The sequence below is a fragment of the Chionomys nivalis genome (assembly GCF_950005125.1).
Source record: "Chionomys nivalis chromosome 23 unlocalized genomic scaffold, mChiNiv1.1 SUPER_23_unloc_1, whole genome shotgun sequence".
NCBI lineage: Eukaryota > Metazoa > Chordata > Mammalia > Rodentia > Cricetidae > Chionomys > Chionomys nivalis.
Window position 1 is genome coordinate 2,507,127 of NW_026646869.1, and position 8,332 is coordinate 2,515,458.

General features: G+C 49.5%; 1 pseudogene; it reads left to right on the top strand.

Annotated features, from left to right (window-relative positions):
- The first annotated feature begins 6,695 nt into the window (after positions 1–6,695).
- Positions 6,696–8,033, top strand: LOC130868899 (Golgi apparatus membrane protein TVP23 homolog B-like; annotated as a pseudogene).
- Positions 8,034–8,332: the final 299 nt, after the last annotated feature.

The following is an 8,332-nucleotide window of genomic DNA, read 5'->3' on the forward strand; positions in this document are numbered from 1 at the left end:
ATCCGCCACCAATCTTTTTCCAAATTTCGTTTTATTGCGCGGTGTTTTGCCTGCATTTATATCTGTACTAAATGCCCAAGGAAGCCAGAGAAAGCATCAGATGCTTGTGAGCCATTGTGTGGGTGCTGGGAGTTGAACCCTGGTCCTCTAGAAGAGCAACAAGTGCTCTTTACCAGGGAGCCACCTCTCTAACCCTGGATACCGATCTTTCAGTATGTTAATCCAGACACACACACACAGAGCTATCTGCCCATCTACCAACACATGCCACCCACCTATTCACCTCTCTACCATTACACATCCACCCCCCGCCTGCCTTCGGCTAGTCTCTGGAGAGGCCCACCGTGAGACAGGTACGGAAACATGGCGTTGAGCTAATCTGACTATTTAGAACCTAAAAATGAGGTACATGTGGCTAAGAAAATAAGAACTTTCAATCTATTCCTTTTAATTAATTTAAATAGCAGCACACTTTGGGGAGATTACATGCCAATTAAACCATTGAAAATTGGGCATTGCAATTGAAAGTACAAGACCTGTATCTCAATAAGTTGGCATGAATTGTGTGTTGAAATGATTTCATTCAAGGTACCTTGGATTAAATAAGTTACATTTCCAAAATTAATTTCACCTATCTTTTTTCAACTTTCAAAGATAATTTTGAAGATTTTATTCATTTTTTAAAGTTATATATGTGTGTCTGTCTGTGTTTGGGCATATGTACAAGACTACATGGGTGCCCAAGGAGGTTAGAAGAGGGCATTGGATCACCTAGGCCCGAGTCACAGGCGCTGGTGCTGGCACTAAACTCCAGGCCTCTGTGAGAGCCTTCTCTCCAGCCTCTTTTCAGTTTAGAAACTACGTTGTGGTGGTGCCATGGGATGGCTCACTGGTTAAGAGCATTGCACAGCCAGATGTAGTACATGCCTTTAACCGGGCATTTGGAAGCCAGAGGAAGGTGGATCACTGCAGGTTCGAGAGCAGACTGTCTGTTGTCTACATAACCAGTTCCAGGACTACACACGGAAACCCTGTACAAAAAGAAAAGAAAAGAAAAAAAGAAAGGAAGGAGGGATGGGGAGAGAGAGGCACTCCTTGGTCTTGTAGAGTACCTGAATTCAGTTCTCAACACTTGTCAAGAGGCTCACAACCACCTTTGACTCTGGTTCTCGGGCATCTGACGCCCTCTTCTGGCCTCCAGAGGCAGTGCACCCACGTGCACAAACTCACACATAAACCTAAAAATAATTTTTTGTTTGTTTTTCAAAACAGGGTTTCTCTGTATAGCCCTGGCTGTCTTGGAACTCACACTGCAGAGCAGGCTGACTTCAAAGTCACAGAGATCTGCCTGCCTCTGCTCCTCAAGTGCTGGGATTAAAGGTGTGTGCCATCATGCCCAGTAATAAAATATGTTTGAATGGCATTAGGAACACGGTGTGGTGAAGCACACCTGTGATTTCACACTCTGAAGCCTGGAGCGGCAGTGTCTCGATTTTGAAGTCAGTCTTTTCTATAAAGAATGAGGCCACAAACCGGGCGGTGGTGGTGCACGCCTTTAATCCCAGCACTAGGGAGGCAGAGGCAGGTAGATCTCTGTGAGTTCAAGACCAGCCTGGTCTACAAGAGCTAGTTCCAGGACAGGCTCCAAAACCACAGAGAAACCCTTTCTGGAAAAACCAAAAAAAAAAAAAAAAAAAAAAAAAAAAAAAAGAGCTAGTTCCAGGGCAGGCACCAAAGCTATAGAGAAACCTTGTTTCGAAAAAAACAAAAAATAAAAAATCCTCACAGAGAATGAGGCCACAAAAGTCATCCCAAAGCTTTAAAAGTTATATGATGGGGACTGAGAAAGCAGCTCAGCAGTTAAAAACACTGGCTGCTCTTGCAGAGGGCCCAGTTCAGTTCTCAGTGCTGACTTGGTAGTTCACAATCACCGGCAACTCTAGTTCCAGGGAACCCGATGCTGTCTCCTGACCTCTGAGGGTACCAGGGACAGCCGTACATGTGGACAAAAAGCTCATATGCATAAAACAAAATAAATAAATCTTTTTTAAAAGCTGTGTGATGGATAAGCTAGGAAACAGCTCAGTTTATAAAATACTTTTGCTGCGCAAACACAGAGACATGAATTTGGATTTTTACAACCCAAGTAAAAAGCCAGGTCTGGCAGTGCGTGCTTGCTGTGGTCTCCAGCACTGAGGTCAGCAGCTGGGGTTTGCTGGCCAGCCAGTCTAGTCTCACCAGGGATCCCTAGGTCACGGTGACAGGGACCCTGTCTCCACACAAAGGTGGATGGCTCCTGAAGTTGGATGCTGGCCACTACATGAATCTGCGCACACACATGTGCGTGTGCACACTCTGACGCACACACACTGCTGCAGATGTGAATGCATGCTCGGACGGTTGGGTGGAGGATAATGAGTGGATGACTCTGTGACGTCCGTGTCACGTCTGCCAACTGTGGCTGGCATTAGAATGTGGGCAGTCAACCTGAACCGGATGTCATAGCAGAGTGAGATCCGAAAAGATAGGCCTGGTGGGGGGCGAAGGCTGGAGAGGTGCTGCAGAGAGGAGCTCCAGCCACAGAGGGGAGCCGGGAGTGACTGTCCCTGGCCCAGACCCCAGTGTCATTTCTGAGCTCTTCTAATGTGTCCTTAGACCCTTCCCCCCTCCCAGCACTGCAAAGTTGATGGAGCTCACGTGTGCAAGAGTGAGGTCACTGAGTCATGAGGTCACGCATCCAAAGAATCAGGCCACTATCACCTCCAGAGCCCAGCCTTTCCATTAAAATCCAGTAATTGCCAAAAATACCAGAAGATCTCACTGTGAGAGGCAGGGCTCCCCAGAGGGTGAGGTTGGGGCTTCAATCCTGAGTCAGGGAGGAGGAGCTTGGATGGGGTGGGAATGGACCTGGGTTCCCAGAGCTCCAGGACCCAGACAGATGAAAGAGGGCAGTTAGCATCCCAATCCTGGAAATGGATGGTAAAAGGGCAAGTTATGGGAGGGGACATCCCAGTGTCCCCAGGCTACTGTAGGGTTTCTTTGGGAAGGAAATGAAGACCTCACACAGGGTGGGGTGACACCCCAAGTTGGCTCTGCTAGCCTCCTGTCCCCCCTCTAATCAGCAAGTCCATCTTGAGGTGGGTGGTGTGGCAGAAGCCCCACCTTCTCTCCACCCTGATTGCTCCATGCCGAGGAGCTACCGCCCCGGCACCCGCACCCAGCCCTGCTTCCCTGTGCAACCCCGCACAGGGCTCAAGGCCACATGGAAACCCCCCCCCACCCCGCTCCTGTCACCACTCAGAAGGGGTGGCCTGGTCTATGGCTGGTGGACACTGAGAGAGATGCTCCATACACAAGAACCTGGGTCCTGACGGACTGCCTGGCCACAGAGAAGATAGCGAGAGGCAGATTGGCAGGCAGAGAGCAGGAGAGTTGAGAACGCCAGGATTCAGCGTGAGTGAACGTGGGAGCAGGAGCATGGCGCCTGGGTCTAGTCTGAGGGAGGAGGCCTAGGGCCTGGACTCCTGCATCTGACCAAGAAAGGCCAGGTCTAGACCCACGGGTCTGAGGGAAAGAAATTTCACGTGTGCCAGGGAGGAGACAGGCACAGCCTGTTTTAGATGTGGGTGTGGCATTTGGGGGTGGGGTGTCAGGTTTGCAGGAAGGACAGAGAGGATCAAGGCACTAACTCCCCCTTCACTCCAGGACCTAAGGTTGTCTTAGCAACACTCTCACCTCTCCCTGGTGCTGTCTTTTGCCAAATACAGGGACCAGCCAAACCCGCTGTGCCAGTTGAGCACCCCCCTCGTGTCCCCCTCCCCATCCTCTCCTTTCCCTGCGGTGTCTCCTGGGAGGCCCAGCCCAAGGAAGTTGCGTAGGCAGACTCAAGTGGGGGAACAGGACGCCCCGATCCCTGGCTCAACCTTCCACCTCCTGCCTCCTGGTGGCCCATCCCTGCCCCACACCCCTGCCTTCGGGGGCCTGGGTTTCCTCCTTGGCCCTTGGTTCCCCAAAACCTGTTGCACCAAACTTTCACCTCCCTCTCCTTCGCTGTTCCCGGTGCACTCAGATCATTCCCCGTATGTCCTGTAGAGCGCCTGCTGTGTGTCTGGCAGCTCAGGGCATCTGGACAGACTACAAGAAGCAATGACAGTGACCTGGATGGTGGCCCAGAGAGCCTGTGGCAGGAGGAGCCCTGCAAGGTCCAGGCCAACTGGGTTACTTAGTAACTCCATACCAGACAGAGCTCCAGAGTAAGACTTGATCTCAAAAACCAAAAACTTCCAGCTAGGAGGTGGACTCAGGAAAGGGTGGCCAAGGTCGGCTACACAGTGGCTTCTATGCCAGCCTGAGCTACATGAGATCCTAACAAAACCCAAACACCAAAAAACCAAAACACATCCATCAGTGGGGCTAGAGAGATGGCTCCACAGTTAAGAGCATAGTTCAGTTCCCAGTGTCCAAGTGAGGTGCCTGTCAACCATATGCGTTGCCAGCCCCAAGACCTGACGCCCCCTGCAGCCCTCCTCAAGCACCTGCACTCACGGGCACATACCCAACACAGACCACACATGCTCACACATAAATAAAAATAGCACTAAAGGCGGAAAACCCACTACATTTAAATTTGTTCTGTGAAGCAGCTCCACATTGTTGATCCAAGGGTGAAAAGGGAAGACAGGACCAGACAGTCACCCAGACTGATGGGGCATGACAAATGACAGAAGTGGACTCAGGGCAACTGAGCAGGCTGGACTGTGCACCCGGACTGTTTTAGGTGGGCAGAGGTCCCTTTGGAGGCAGGACACAGGCTGTAGCTGACTGGGGACATGATCCAGGCATGGGGAAGAGCCAGTGCAGAGGCCCTGTGGTCAGAGGGACCTAGAGAACGGGGGGGGGGGGAGAACTGGGGGCTGGGGTGACTGTGGCCGAGGACAAAGAGCTGTGTGCCGATTATGAATGACAGCCCTTTCTTCAATGAAAGATTTGATTTTGCTGGGTGTAATGCAGAGGCAGGAGGATCTCTGGAAGTGTGAGGCCAGCCAGGGCAACACAGTGAGCACCTTGTGTGTGCACAGCTGAGGGCAGGTAGGTATTCGGAGGCCAGAAGAGAGCCGGTTCCCCTGGAGCTGGAGTGGCAGGGGAGTGTGAGATGTGGAGCGTGGGACTAGGAACCAAACTTGGGTCCTCCGCAAGAGTAGTGCATGCTCTCAACTACCAACTATCGCTCCAGCCTCTGTTTTTATATTTATTTATTTATTTTTTGGTTTTTTGAGACAGGGTTTCTCTGTGGTTTTGGAGCCTGTCCTGGAACTAGCTCTTGTAGACCAGGTTGGTCTCGAACTCACAGAGATCCGCCTGCCTCTGCCTCCCTAGTGCTGGGATTAAAGGCGTGCGCCACCACCGCCCATCAGCTTCTATTTTTAAAATAATATTAGCACAGGGTGGTGGGTGGCGCACGCCTTTAATCCCAGCACTCGGGAGGCAGAGGCAGGCAGATCTCTGTGAGTTTGAGGCCAGCCTGGTCTACAAGAGGTAGTTCCAGGACTAGCTTCAAAACAACACAAAGAAACCCTGTCTCAGAAACAAAAACAAAAACAAAAAACAAAAAACAAAAAAATTATATAAGGGAACTGACAACTATGTTCAATAGCAGCATTATGCCTAATAGCCAGAACCTGCAAACAACCTAGATGTCCCTCAACTGAAGAATGGATGAAGAAAATGTATATTTACACAATGGAGTATTACTCAGCTGTAAAATAAATAAATAAATAAATAAATAAATAAATAAATAAATAAATAAAACAGCAAAAAAAAAAAAACCAAAAAAACAATGACATCATGAAATTTGCAGGCAAATGGATGGAACTAGAAAAAAAATCATCCTGAGTGAGGTAACTCAGACCCAGAAAGACAAACATGGTATGTACTTGCTCATAGGTGGATATTAGATGTAAAATAAAGAATAACCAGGCTATAATCCACAGCCCCAGAGAGGTTAGGTAACAAGGAGTACCCAAAGAGGGACACATGGATATATATATATATATATATATATATATATATATATATATATGCATATCAGTGATGCTTAGATGGTACTTGTCTATAATTTCAGCACCTGGGAGGCTGAGACCAGGAGGTCTTGAAATCAAGGTCCGCCTGGCTACACAACAGGACCTAGACTGGAGACAGAAAAGGCAGTTTGTATGTGATTCTGCAACCTTGTGACTGAAAGTGCGGCATCAGAGAGAAACGTAAGGCAGGTAGGTGGGAGGGGCTGGAGAGACGCTCAGTGGTTAAGAGTGCTGCCTGATTTTCTAAAGGTCCTGAGTTCAATTCCCAGCAACCACATGGTGGCTTACAACCATCTGTAATGAGGTCTGGTGCATGCAGGCAGAATACTATTTACACAGTAAGTAAATCTTAAAAAAAAAAAAAAAAAAAAAAAAGATGGGAGACTGGGAGGCTTTGGGGACAGGGAGCCAGCTACATTGAATTTCCGTTAAAAACTGCAGAAATGGCTGTCCTTTCAGAGGACTGGAGTTTGGGTCCCATCCACATCCCGTCGCTCACATCCACCTTTAACTCTAGCTTTTAGAGGATCTGATGCTATTTTCTGGACGCTAACAGGAATTTACACGCATGCGCATACCTCCATGCAGCCGCACACATAAACAAACGATATAACAATGTTTCTAAAGGTCTTTGCGCAGGAAGGGAGCAAGGCAGAATGGGGTGGCTCAAGTAAGAGGAGACTTTGGGGAGTAGGGACTGTAAGACTGCGCCTCCCAGGGGACAGGATGGAGTCGGAGCTGGACCTGGCCATGCCCCTTCCTCCCTGTCTTTGGTGCTGACTTTCTCTCTGCAGAGGTAACTGGGAAGCCTTGCCAACACCCAGATCCGCACCAGCACAAGGACAAATACCCAGGAACACTGTCCCGATCACAAGATGATCAGTTTCGTTGGTCAAACAAATAGGTCGGGCCAGGTGGTGGTGGCGCACGCCTTTAATCTCATCACTCGGGAGGCAGAAACAGGCGGATCTCTGTGAATTCAAGGTCAAAGAAGAATAAAGAAAGGAAGACACAGGTTGGACATCCTCGGTATTCAGTCCTGGCCAAGAGGTCAACAAAGCGGGGGTCTTATTCAGCCTCTGAGACTGCTGCATCCGCGTGTCTGCCCACTGCCTGAGCTGGAGGAAGCGCAGGCTGGGTGGGCAGAAGTGCTGGGTTCGGGTCAGTTGTACAGAGTTCTGTGCTCTCCAAGGGTCGGGTGGACAGGGGACCCAGGAGGCGCAGGGCTGGGGATGCTATATAGAGGACAGTAATGATAACCTAAAGACGGCTCACTGTGTGATGCAGAAGAGGAGACAAGCAGTAGACCAAGAAAATCCAAAGCCAGACACCCAGAGGCACCTGTTCCTTCAGCGCGGTTGTAGTCTGTCTTCGTTGCCTGTCTGGTGGCGATTAGCTTGCTGCTCTCATGTGACTTCTGGGCAGTGAAGAGTGTCACTGGTAGACCAATGGTTGGCCTTCCTTGGTGGGATCATATTGATGAGGATGGGAAGAGCCACTGGACGTTTGAGACAATAAAACTATTTCTGAGCCGGGCAGTGGTGGCGCACGCCTTTAATCCTAGCACTTGGGAGGCAGAGGCAGGCGGATCTCTGTGAGTTCGAGGCCAGCCTGGTTTGCAAGAGCTAGTTCCAGGACAGGCTCCAAAGCTACAGAGAAACCAGGTCTCGAAAAACAAAAACAAAACAAAACAAAAACAATAAAAACAAACAAAACATTGAAGCTGAGTGAAGACTCTTTTGATTAGGGCTCATCGCCTGTCCACTCCTGCGGGTGATTCTCCTTCAGAGTGAAGAGGCTGGCTGGGGTAATTGTGGGTGTGGTGCTGCAAGGCGCCAACCTTTGTGGTAATATCCCGTGTAAAGTGGGCAGTAAGAACTAACCAGTGTGGCTACCTCATATCTTGGAGAGCCGTTCCTAAGACAAAACGCTGGGGATGGCCAGAAACCATGAGTGAAGATGGAGCCTTTGCCAAGGACGGCGGATAAGATTCTTGATCTTCAGAGCTCAGTCTGTGCTGCAGTGGGGTGTTGTGTTAATTTTCTCTCTTAAAAGCATAATTTAAAAGAAGGAAACCTGGTTTCATCATAAACCGTATGGGGTTAGAAAGTGTGGTGTTGCTGGAGACAGTCAGAGGTTGCGGCTGGTGCTGGCGTGTGTTTAAACAGTCCTGTGGCAGCAACGTGTCCCAAGTTCGTGTGTCCTCCACCTGATGGATCTTTGCATTTTGATCCATAGAATGTAGGAAGAGG